This window comes from Ursus maritimus, unplaced genomic scaffold (genome assembly GCF_017311325.1).
Source record: "Ursus maritimus isolate PB19 unplaced genomic scaffold, ASM1731132v1 scaffold_24, whole genome shotgun sequence".
NCBI lineage: Eukaryota > Metazoa > Chordata > Mammalia > Carnivora > Ursidae > Ursus > Ursus maritimus.
The window spans coordinates 9731636-9745477 of record NW_024424897.1 but is presented as its reverse complement, the minus strand read 5'-3'; the positions used below and the strand labels follow the sequence as shown (position 1 = coordinate 9745477).

At 37.9% G+C, this 13842-nt stretch overlaps 1 non-coding gene across 1 annotated transcript; it reads right to left on the bottom strand.

The window, feature by feature from the left end:
* Positions 1-7395: 7395 nt before the first annotated feature.
* LOC121105124 lies at positions 7396-7499 on the bottom strand. Its single transcript, XR_005837554.1, has one exon. It is a non-coding gene; the product is annotated as a U6 spliceosomal RNA (small nuclear RNA).
* Between the last annotated feature and the right edge of the window lie 6343 nt (positions 7500-13842).

Here is a 13842-nt window from a genome sequence, read left to right as displayed (position 1 = left end):
ATCTAAAACATCAGACAATCCTTCAGAATGACAGTGAAATGCCATTACTTAACCAAATAACAACTCCAGTTGTAACAGCTGCTCCCTTTATAATATCTATGCTCGAGCAGATTAAAATGGACTCAGGTACATGCTGCAGCCTTCCACTTGGGAAATGGGTTCCCTTCATCCTTATCAAGTAGAAAGCTCAGAAACAGTTCACGTGCACATGGGCTGGGGAACAGTAAGCACTTCAGTCTTGCTTCACAGCTATATTAACTCTCTTAACCTGTTCTAGAACACAGTTTGAAGAGAACTGAATTCCCTGGTCTTCCTTTAGAATTGTATCATCCACTCAATGGCATCATATTGATTGGAGCAGATGTGTAAGGATTGGAATGTTCATTGGACCAGATGAACAAAGGCTGCACTTTGTTCACAAATATGTTCGCTCGGGACACAAGACACAACGAGAGTGCTGCACCACAGCCCTACTGAAGAATGGCCCCACGAGGCAGTGATGAGAGGAAACCCAGTGGTGGAACTTCAGGCGATGAACTTGGTCATCCATTTTGTGAGGGAAAGGAAAGTTACCGAACACACAGCCGGTGGTTCGCCATAGTTAGAAATAGATAGACAGATAGGTAGATAGCTACTTAGATGAATAGAGAGAGAGAGACAGAAAGAGAGAGAGATAGGCAGATGAATTTAAAAAGCCATATTGAAGAATAAGGAGAAACATATATGAATAACATCTAAAGGAATCACTGTGGCTGCATAAATTCTACTAGGATTAGGATTGAGCAAGGTGGATTTTAAAGCCCTAATAGATGTAGAACAATTAAGAAGACATTATGTGAGGAACATAATCAGTAACAAGCTTAATATTTTCTGGTAAGGAAAATGCGTTTGTAAAGCCACGCATACCCCACGGAGCTTTGTCCCAAAGCAGTGTCACAGTTAAAAGGACCCAGTTTAAGAAACCAAAAGTAATTTCAAAATATATAAATTCTTCATGACAATCCTCTAAATCACCCATAATTAGGACCATACATGATTTTGAGTTTTAAGCCCTACATTGTAATATGTATTTTTGAATGTGCGATTCATACGGTGGCACAGGCATATAACATAAATAAGGCAATCAACATTTATTTTTACATTATTTCAAATTATATGACAGAGTGGAGGAAGTAATTCCATGCAAATATAGTTTAACTTCTTTCAAATTTAATAAGTGCATTCTTTGAAGCCAGTGTAATTCAAATCCTTCACTTCTGTTTTTTAGAAATGGGTATATCATCTTTGGTAGAACTGCCCAGTATCAAATGCAATCTTGCTTCACTAACCCAAGTCCCTTCTACACTGTGGCTGTGACCCCACTTTTCTCTTCCACTCCACTGAAATTAAACTTCTAGCCTTTACACATGGAGTGCTTTGCTGTTTTTCAGCCTCTCACTTCCCTCCTGGCTCTCTACAACCGAAGTCCAGAAACTTCTCAAGAAGAAACAGCGGTCTAGACAGTTCTCTGTCCTCAGATGGAGAAAGGAAAATGTAGGAACTCTCCAAGGTGAATGGTAACAGTGACAAGGAAACATGAAGAACCAAGTAAGAAGGCACTGAGCCCACCTTACGGGCTTACTTTGTATATTTATTATTTTAAACCATACAAATTGCCATTTCAGTTAGTCGAAAATGACCAAATATTGGCTCTTTCATATGATTCAGCTCCATACAAGGCACATAAAGAAACCAACGATTCACATCTTTGGTCTTCTACAGTAAGAGGAGAAAAATAATGGGTAAATCAGCATCAAATAATCCAATCACCTGTCTTACATCTATCACTGTACGATTCTCTTTTGTTGCAAGTGCCATCATCTGGGCTTCTCCAGAAATGTGAAGACTACTTATCTCCATTATTAAGTGATTTCTTATCACCCGAGTGTTCCAGTGACTCTCCACTTAAGGCAGAGACCTCTCTTTTTGCCTATCCTATCCAGATATCCTATCAGAACATCTTTTTTTAAATTGAAGTATTAGTTTCAGACGTACAACATAGTGATTCAAAAAATTACGTACATTACGTACCGCTCATCATGAGAGGTACAGTTACCATCTGTCACCATATGTCTTTTCAAATTAGTGTTTTTATTTTCTTCAGGTAAATGCTCAGAGGTGGAATTACTGGGTCATATGGTATTTCTATTTTTAACGTTTTGAGGACCCTCCATACTGTTTCCTGTCAGAACATCTTGACTGTTCTGTAAACCCACACGGGCGCCACACCAACACCCAAACAGACTTCCTCCCTCTAAACCATACTCCTTCTTCTAACATTTTCTACTACACACTCTAGTACTTTTATTTGTATTATTTTCCACAAACCCTTCATCATTTTTGGAAACAAAAACCGTGCATGCTCAGCTGTCTAAGTCAAATAGTTGCTCATTTCCTATTGTGTTTTTATTTCATTTATTCCAGGACCAAATATTATGATAATGTTTTAATGCCAATGAGTGATGTCAATGCCTAGGCTGAAAAATGAAACCAAGTGATGTCATGAACTTTATCAGTTGGAATAAAACAGGTTGATTGTGGTTTGCAGATTAAAACTGGTTAATCATAACAAGTGTAGTCCTTGGAAATGTACTTAAAACTCCTTTCACACATGCCTAGTAATTCTAGAGAGATTATTCCAAAGGGGGAAAAATTACCTTCATCACTGGGCTTCCAAAAAAATAAGCAGAAGTGGATTAACGTAATTGCTTAATCGACAACATTCCCCCAAAGCCTCTGAGGGTATAGAATTAATCATCTTATTATAAGATTCATTAAAAAGTAATGGGCATAGTGAGAACATTGCACAGCTGGGAATAATTTTGTTCCATTAAAAATAAAAATAAATACACCTTAGAAAACAGTATTTTGACAATATTTTTGCTCCCTGATTTGTCTTAAAAACAAGGGTTCTGTTCACTCACTCCATGTATATATAACACCATAATCATATTTCCAGGAGTCTGAAGTACGTGAATGACAAGAGTCACAAGATAATCCATTTTGATAGCATCTTCTTCCCTTAAAAGAACCTCTTAGCCCTGATTAATGGTCAGTAAAAGTGTGAAAATCTTTATTATTCCTTGCTCTATGAAGATTGTATTTTCATCATACTAGTTTATAGTTCTTAGAACCTAAAATTTAGTTAGCAGTTTACGAATTGGAGGTTTAAAAACTGTATAGAATGTATTTTCCAAATATAATTAAATGGTTAAAAATGAAGTACCTTTCACCTGGGGGGAAAAAAGAAAGGAGATTAGAAATATCAGAAGGGGGTAAGTTGTTCTATCCTTTGACATTTAAGTAACGATTGTTAAACTACCATTAACTCTAGCTTCCTGAAGACAATCAAGTATGAAATCAGTCCTTGTAAAATGTCTTGTGCCATTTTCAAGGATTCGTTATTGTTTTGGGGTACACTGGGTAGTTGTGATTCAACTTTGAATTGAGAAAGACTGTTCTAACAAATTGCCTAGAGGGAATGCTTCCATTTTATTCTCTCTTTGCCTTGCATGTACAGGGTCAATGGCCACTGGGTTTGAGGGTCATTGGGTTTTGCTCATCATTAGGTTTGATCCCGGTGAGGACTATAGTTTAAATTAATGTAAATGTTAACGATAACTTCCAAACTAGATCTTTAGACCCTAATGTATTATTGATGTGGGTTATCCATATATGATGTTAGGGGTAATAATAGTAATACCTCCAGTAGTTACTAAGTTTAGTACATACTTAGGTACCAGATGCTGAATTAGCTTAACTAAGAACCCTTTGCATTTACCCCTATTTTCCTCCTGTATAAAACCTTTTAAAATTCTCCTTTTTCTTCCATAATAATTCATCTCATACCCTTAGTTTATGTACCCCATTTGGCAAGACGAAAGCTTGGAAGGTAGCCAAGGACCATCTTTTGTTCCTTAAACATTTCCCTTGAGCATTTACTCCACCCCTGCCAAGTGGTTTATCAAATATTCTTGTAACATAAAAGAGTAAAAAAAAAAATTCTCCTGCTAAAGAAATAACATTTTTCCATATTGTTACATTATTAATGAGTCTAGAAAGTTCATTTGAATTGTATGGCGGCAGTCTCCAGTTCTAATTAGAATCACCTGAGAAATTTTAAAAACACATTTTCCTGGGACCCTCCCAGACCTACTCTTCAGAATCTCCTGGGGTAGACCAGAAACTCTGGATAGATTTCATCCGTCTCAGGTGATTCTGGGGAGGAGCCAAGTTTGGAAACCACTGATCTATGGAAATAGTTTTCTTATATACCCATGACCTCCCATGTACCAATATTTGACCAAAATATTTTGGCAAGAGACCAGAATTCGGTCACGCAGAAAAATATTGATGAACTGTTTCTTCATCTTTCACTTCCAATAATTTCCTTATATCCCATAAAATAACAGAGACGAAACTTAAGATAAAACAAGCATTTTTCAGCCTGCTTCATGCCCTGGAGTGATAGTTAAGGAAATACTTATCTAGGGTTTCCTCCTCCAAACCGATGCTGTCTACTTACTAGGGTGTGTTAAATATTACAGAAAGCCTGTGCTGATTCTCAAGCTACTGATAAGGAAGCCATTTTATTTTTAAAGCTATGAAGTAGCAGTTAAAATGAACAGTCGTCCAATATCAATGTCATTTTTTGATTCCTGGAAAAATGGCTAACAGTAGAAAACTTTGACAGCTCTCTCTTAGATTTGTTACAGAATTTACATCATTTGTGTGAATCCTAATTCATAAAAATTTGGGGAGACAATTTGTTTAATCTATAGTTAAAAAGCAAAAACTAGACAATTCTGTCAAGAGAATAACAAACGTCATGGTCAATCACACAGTGTCACTGAATTACCTTCTTTCGATACTGAGTATTTGAAAACGAATACTGCACTCGTAAATATAAACTGTGTGCTTGCCAGAAGCAAGGAATGAATATAATAGCATAAGTTCTATAATTTACTTGCAAGATGTGTGTGTGTGTGTGTGTGTGTGTGTGTGTGTGTGTGTTTTGGTGAAACTGAAATCAGATTGAAATTTTTTGGAGGTATCTCTTAAACTGATGTTTTCTTATGTTCAGATGAAATAAAATTCGTCAGGGATTTCTTTTTCATTATTTTCTCTGTTAGTATATGCAAATTCAAGTTCAATTTGAGCGTGTGAAGACTTTTGGTTCTTCAAAGTCCCTACCTCTGTACCAAGCAGGATATTAATAATGCCATATTGGTAACATGTTTTCATTATGACCTAATTGTTAGTAATACTTACATGTTTCCAGCACTCTGTGGCTTATAAAATGTTTTTGTATATCTCTCATTTCCCTGATTGCGACGTGTACCTTCTATTTACATTTCATATTTCTCGACTAATTGGATGACTCTTCAAGTCAATGTGCTTGCTTAATATGCTAAATGGTGCTCTTCATTCGCAAGCTTTCTACAAGCCTTGCCTTCTTACCATCCATGGCATCTCAAAATCAAGGAACTATGCTATTATTGCCGCTGATTCTGAGGACAATACTGTAGAGTCGACAGGATTTCTATTTTCCTCATTTAAGCAACAAGGAAATTATGCCATAATTAGAGCGTAAGTCCCCGCATTCAAGCATACTTCTCGATGGCTGTATATGGTTCAAGGGATCCTCTGTCAACATGTACGTTTATTTTAACATGAAAAAGTATTTCGTTTGAAAACAAACACACAAAAGAATACAGTGGTGTGCAGTACGGTTTTCTCTAACGAGAGTTTCCAAGAGGAAGTAGAATATGTTTAGTTTCAAGTATCCCGTATGCACGGAGTCATGTGGTAAGCATCTCTGTGAGGCGTGTGGCGCGGGCAAAAAGCAAACTCCCTCCTTTCCAGTTCTTTGTTTGCTGGAGAATGCTACCTACCTAATACCCCATGATACTCTTTGGCCCGTGAAACACGCCAAGCTCTGCCTGTTTCTCTCAACTTGGTGGTGACAGCTCCCAGCTGGACACCTGATCAATCATACCTGTCATTGGCCTCCGTGTCCAGAGCGTGATTGCTTTTGTTTGTTTGTTTTCTTAGCTCGCTCCGCTGCTTTCCTGGCAGGCTTCCTCGCTTGTCCATTAAAAGCCAAATGTGAAAGTAGCAAACTCCACCATCTGGGAAAAAGGGAAAGGGTCTGGCACATCTCACTGGCCTTGATTGTATCAAAGCTCCTGGAGGCTGCAGATAGGTTCCTCGGTGCAGACATGTTTGGGCTGCAGTTGGTCATGATGAAGGGGGGAGAAGTGGATTTGGGTGCTGTTTGGGTTTTGGGTTTTTTGGTTTTCTTTTTCTTTTCTTTCTTTTTTTTTTTCTTTTCTTTCTTTTTTTTTTTTTTTTTTTCTGCCAGATCTCTTTATAGGTTGGGCGTGGATTGGATAATAGGATAGCACATAGGACATCTTTGAGAAACTTCCTCCTGAATAAAATATTTATCTACTTTGACCGTTCAAAGGAATACTTCAATCTCCACCGACACGTGACTGTGAACAAGGCTTTTCCAGAATACCAGGGCCTTTCTTTGGCTCCTGGAAGGAAAGTATTACAGTTTATATTTATTGATTCGATGATCTATGGGAGAAGTGACATAAAACACTGCTCTATTAACCTTTTCTAAGCCTCAAACTTTCGACAGCAAGCACGATCTGCAAGAGCTTATCAGCTAGGACTCAGGGTGAAAATGGCAAGTGTACCAGCTACCCTCCCTTGAACCTAGAATTTTATATGGTTACAGCATCTCTAGCAAAGCATCCTGAAGAAGTCTTCCCCAGGCACACCTCTTCGGTGTGCTTCTCTTTCCTTTTGCACCTGTTTCTATGTCGAAACACGTTACCAACTAAGGAATATGTTTCATTGCTCCCCGGCTACTACAACGTTCATTGTGATTTCACTTCTGCAGAAACAAGAAAGAAAGATCTGCGTCTAGTAATGCCCCTTAGATTTTGAAGACTGAAAGGCACATGTCATGTGAGTGGAAAACAGGGAGATTAGGAAACGGCAGCTAACGAGTTTATAAAGCACACCTTCACTGACTTACAGTGGGTTAAGTCCCAATAAACCCATCATCAGCTGAAAGTATCCTGAGTCAAAAATGCACTTAACACACCTAGCCTACTGGACATCAGAGTCTCGCCTCCCTTAAACACGCTCCGAACGCTTACATTAGCCTCCGGTTGGGCAAAATCATCTCACACAAAACCTATTTCATACCAAAGGCTGAGGATCTCATGTAATTGAGCGCTAGACTGCAAGGGACAAACAGAATGGTGTGGGCGTGCTCGCAGTTACCCTCGTGACCGCTGGGCTGACGGGCTGTGGCTGGTGAGGCCCAGCATCAGAGAGAGGACTGGAGTGCACTTCCCTGGCCCAGAAACAGATCCATGCGCAGGGGCCATGCTAATCTTCTCTGCATGGATCCAATTTTAGGATATGTGTTGCCAAAACATGCACCAGACACAGATCCAAATTCAAAATTTGAAGTGTGGTTTCTACTGAACGTGTAACGCTTTTGTATCATGGTAAAGCTGAACCATTCTAAGTCAGGGACTGTCTGTAGTCACAGAGCACATAGCTACAGGGGGTCCCATCTCCTACAGAATCAAGTGGAAGGAACAATATGCCCATATCCACCTAAATACAAGTGTAGCGTTTTAAAGGTTTGGGAAGGACATGTATGAATACCCAAGACCACTATATTCCAGAGAGACAAATAGAACATCCCAGGGGGGAAAAGAATCTTGGTATCGTTTCTAGCAATAACTCCAACAGCTGTGGTGTTGAGAGGGACAGAGCTGATGGATGAGGCCAGCCCAGACTGTGTCAGTTTTGCCACAAATGAAAAAAAAAGAAAAAAGAAAAGAACAAAAGAAAATTTATTCATAAGCATATGCTCAATTCCCGTCAGAACTAGGGCAGCCTTTGGAAAAAGAACAACTAAAGACGCTGCTAGAATTCCTACACTCCTTCTCCCCAGTCATCACCACTATTTTAAAAATTTGCTTCTTTTTCAGACTTACTTCATCTGAAAATTAAAGTGAATTCAATGTAATGCTGTTATTGCTTTTATCATTGGACACGGCATTGGGGGTGTGGGCAGGTGCATGGGTGATGAACTACCAAAATGATTAAATTGCTTGTTTCTTTGACAAAGGAAAGTTGCCAGCATATTTTGGTTGGAGTACCTTATAACAAGGTGATGTGTCATACTGCAACAAAAATTAGACGTTGCTGATTATCATCTGTGATTAAAGCTTTGTTCACATAAGTGTATCGAATACATTTTCAATATTCCTATAAGAAATTGTATTCTTACTTTCAGGGATTCCTATAACCACCAGCATTTCTATCCAACAGGACCTGGAAATGAAATTAAAAAAAACAGCAAGAGAGAAAGACTCAAAGTTTTGCAGTGTGATGATTAAATTATAATTGCATAGAATTCTTGTCTTCCTTTCCAGTTCATTGTTACCTTATCACAGCCATCTGCAAAATGGGTATAACATTACATGGCTTAGTTGCAAAAATACCTATGAATATAAAGTAAATAGAATCATGAGAATTGAACACCTTCTTAAAGACCATGAGATTTATCCCTAATATAAGTATTGAGGAAAATTTGAAGAAGATTAAATAGCCCACACAGAAAGGGCCAAAGATCTTATTTTCTTAATGTAAAATTTATACTCAAATAAATGGATGTCAATAAGAGTTTTAATAATTTCAAGTAAGATACTTGTAACATAATCAGAAACTGCGGAACAGCAGGAAGTATGGTTGATGGAAGCTCAAATCGATAGAGGTTTGGGCATAGCACTGCTTTTTGGGGGGAATAAAGTTGCAATGATCCATGCAAGAGATTTGCCCTGTGGCAGTGATAATATAATGGGATATATCTTCCAAAAATAGCTAATACTTATTCTAAAGAAAGCACATGATTACTGAAATTCCTTCCAGATTCTTAAGGAAAGAATATATGAGTTTGTGGTCTCTTACAAAGCTTACTGTGAACACATTTAGGTTTTGTTTTGTTTTGAACATGATTTTACTCTCCAAGTCCGCAGCCCGCCAAATCTGTGCTTTATCTTCTTGCTTTGGTATAATGCCTGAACAAGGCCTTTCAAAATAGCTTCCTGTCTGGCTTGTTTAAAACATACCTCTTCACTGTCTCTGGGCTGAGCTTAAGGGAGGATGTGAAGTCAACAAGTATAAGGTGAAAATAAATAACCATCCAGTTCAAACAAACCACTTGCCTCAGTCAATAGTTTCTGGCCCCAGTTCAGTTGTACCCAACAAAGTTCCTTAGATATCTCATTATCATGCTTCTTTACGGTTAACCCTTCAGAGATTATCTTGTTTTGAAGTTCTAAACATCACAAATGCTAAAATGACTCAGGTATTATCATGTATTGATGATTCATGATGTCCTTCTGGAAAATGAAAACTCAGGCGTCTAATCAATAAAATAATTTTGAGTCTTTGAACTGGTTCCAGGTCAATTTTTCTTGGCAGTTTTTTGGCTTCCTGAATTATACTGACCCAAACCATGAATAATGATCTAAAATTGCACAATATACAGAAACCATCTGTTCGATAGGAACAAGAGGATGATGTCATGGGGCCATTTCTAATCTCGATTTAATGTCCTGCCAGTGCTGATGTCACTGGCTTGGCAACCCATTGGCAGACTCCAATTTGTTAAGGATGAGTAGGTTCAAGAAGGAAATTGTATCAGTGAGTGGAGAGGGACTTCTCATTTTTTTCTGGATTGGAGGTGGACTAACGAGAAACAGCAAGGGTTGACAGTGGAATGACTGGTATATTCTCTACTGCAGGGATAGAAGGACTACAGTTCACAAATATGTCCCTGTCTCATTTGCATTTGTCAAGAAACAAAGTCCCTGGTCTTTTGAAAAGCAAGATGTTGCAGAAGTTTTCGTAGGAGTAAAACAGAATTGCACCAAAAGAAGATGGTAAGGAGTAGTCTTCGCTTAGCTGTCCAGAGGAAAATCTGGGAGTTGAACTGAATGAGACTGGGAGATAGATGAACAATCTATGAACAGCAAGGTTTGATTTATACCTAAGTGTAAAATGCAGGAACTGTAACAATCATCCATCTACACTCAACCCTGAGAGATTTATCCCTTTCTGGGGTCCCACAACAACAGAAATGACAAATAAGTAATACGGAGAAGTTTGAGAGGATTCAAAGGAGTACAACAAAAATGATTAAAGGGTTAGATTACCGTTTCTGGGTTAAAATGTTAAAATATCTGGGACACTGTTGGAGACATGAGCAGTAAAGGAACACGAGGAGCTCAGACATACAGGATTCTTTGCCGAAGACACTACTGCCTACATAACAACAACAACAACAACAAAACATGTTGCAGCTGTAAGGACTTAGCATAGAAAGGCAATATTAACGACTTTTATTAAGGTAGCATTTTTGTCTGAATTACTGGTGTATAAAAAATTGTTCTGATTGTTTACCTAAAACTGTGTCAGAGGGGCACCTGGGTGGCTCAGTGGGTTAAGCATCCGACTCTTGATCTCAGCTCAGGTCTTGATCTCAGGGTCTTGAGTTCAAACTCTATGTTAGGTTCCAAGCCCAACGTGGAGCCTACTTAAAAAACAAAAACAAAAAGTATGGTGTCAGAGTTCTCAATTGTCAATCAAATTATTTGAGTGAATGAAGGTCAGCTTATTTATGATTTAGGGGCTTCTGTAATGAATTTTTGAAATACATTTTATTACTAGACTAGATACATTAAAGTGTACATTTGCTATCTGATTATTAAAGTAAGGGGGACTTGTAGAAGCTGATGCCAACCGTCACTGGTCTGAAATAATACAATGACCCAGTAAACAATCATGAGTTTTTAGGTACATCTCAGAAGTGTACAAAAGCATTACTAATTTAAAATGAGACAAATATATTTTATATGAACATTGTCTATGTGTAAAGAGAAAACTCTCTAAGTTATCACATAAAGGGTTTAAATTTTAATTTTTTCCTTGTTTTGAGTGCAGAAAATTTCACACCTGTACAGGGACATGAATCCCATTTAATGTTATTTTAAGATGATGGTGTTTTTCATGAGTTTCTATGAAGAGAAAGTTTGCAGGTCCAAGGCAACAGACAAAAACAGATTCTATTTACATATTTCAAACTTCTTTGAAAAACGTGAGGTTTTATTAGTAATGATAGAAATTTCCCCAAAATAAATCATGTTCATATGAACTTTGGAGAATAAAAATTGAAGGGCTTAAAATGTTTTATTATGAAAATGTAGAACACGAACACATTATCTAGAGTGTGTCCTTTATGAGATTAAGGAGAATTGCTAAACAATCGTCAATTAATACCAAGACCCAGAGGGGATGGTCAAGGAAAGAAGGTTTTCTTGATTGCAGCCTCGTTAAGCAATTTAATTAGAACGGCTGCTTTTAAAATGTGTGCAATTTTGCCAATGGGAAGTGTGTTTTCTGGTGATAGATAGAAACACTGATGAGTCCCAGCCAGGATACCATTACAAAGACAAAAGGTCACTGGGCCCTCCTGACAACAAGCACATGTTTTCCATTGGATGCCTTCCCTACAGTGAATTTTCTTGCCACTCGTTAGAATTTATCGACACATAATTCCCCTGCAAAAGAGATGGTGGAAAATGTAGTCTTACATAATCTTTCTCTGAAGAACTCAGTGAATGGTGTATCTCCGTGGCCATTTAGGTGGTGATGATGAAGTTGAGAGAGAGGAGAGAAGGTGAGGGATGTATGCAAAATGTCCATTTGCCATTTTGAAGCATACGCAGACCTTTAAATGGTTCACTTATCTCATATTGTAAACTCCAACTTGAGGAGAAATATTCACCAGACAGGTCATAAATCATGCCCAAAGACAGGTGCAATAAATACCAATGTCAAAAAGTTACAAAGTAAAATTATATTGTTTTGACAAGGCTTCCAGATGCGCTGACAACAAGGCAAGTAAAATGGTCTCTTTTCTGAGAGCCCACATTGCTGGTACATGGGTGGGGAGAAGGACCGCAAGCCATCATAAGAAGGACAGCATCCCAGAATTTTAATGCTTTTCCTTCTTACTGTACTCAAGGAGATGGCGAGCCAAGATCCCTCGTCTTTATAAGGACGTCATCACGTGTTACAATGTCATCTGTGAAAACAGGTTTTAGGGCAGGGTCAAATACCATAAGAAAGATATTTAACATGGACATAGTGTCCCTAGTGGAAAATTTACTTCTAAATCAAATTGTGGTGAATTGTATAGAAGAATACACACACACACATATATATGTATCTATACCTTCTAAAATTCTTTTTTTTTATTTGAATATAGTTGACACAAAATGTTACTTTAGCTTCAGGTGTACAACCTAGTGATTCAACTTCTCTGTGCTTTATGCTGTGCTCACAAGTGTAACCACCATCTGTCACCGTACAGCGCCATTACGATATCATTGAGTATATTCCTTATGCCGGGCCTTATATTCCTAGGACTTATTCATTTCAAACTGGAAGTCTGTTATCTCCCACTCCCCTTCGCCCATTTTGCCCATCCTCCTGCCTCCTCTCCTTTGGCGACCATGAGTTTGTTCTCTGTATTTATAGGTCTGATTTTTCTTTTTCTTTGTTCATTCATTTGTTCTGTTTATTTCAGATGCCACATATGAGTGAAATCATATGATATTTGTCTTTTCAGTCTGACTAATTTCAATTGGCATAATACACTCTAGGTCTATCCATGCTGTTGCAAATGGCTCAATCTCAACCTTTTTTAAGGTTGTGTAATATTCCATTGTTATATATACTTAAATATATATACATAAGTATATATATATATACACATAAGTGTATATATATACGTAAGTGTATATATATACACACATAAGTATATATATATAAACATATATTAAATATTAACTATTTAGTGAAATTACCCAGAGATCCTTTTTTAAAAAGATTTATTTATTTATTTGAGAGAGAGACAGAGTGTGTGTGTGAGCAGGGGGGTGGGGCGCAGAGGAAGACAGAGAGGGAGAGAACCTCAAGCAGACTCTCCACTGAGTGGGGAGCCCAATGCAGGTCAATCTCATGACCCTGAGATCATGACCTGAGTTGAAATCATGAGCTGGACGCCTAACTGACTGAACCACTCAGGGGCATCCCCAGAGATCCTTTTGTAAATGAATTACTACCTAGTACTTACTTATCATTTGTGTAAATCTGGATTTTAACATACTTAAATGAAAATACTTTTATATGAATTATATTATTTTTGTACAAAACAGCTTCACTAATTAAATTTAAGTAAATTCTCACAGCCTTGTTTTCTTAATAGATGTATTAGCTGTAATAGAGACTTCATTAAAATGACAAACGTTATGTATTTTATATATTAGCACATATCAACACAACAGGATGCCAAAATTCTCTCCAATTTTGCTATATGTTTCCTTCTCAGTCATAGTTGCATGAAAAGTGCCAATGTTGCCTGGGTGGCTCAGTTGTTTAAGTGTCTGCCTTCGGTTCGGTTCATGATCACAGGGTTTCAGGATCGAACCCTGCATCAGTCTCCCTGCTCAGTGGGCAGCCTGCTTCTCTCTCTGCCCCTCAGTCCTGCTCTGCTCTCTCTCACTCTCTCTCTCTCAAATAAATAAAGTCTTTTTAAAAAAACGTGCCAATGTTATTCATTGAGCAATTGACTCAAATTTTCGTGTGAGCTTATGCTGTAGATATAGTCAGCTCTGGAAATGTATTAAGGGCTACAAG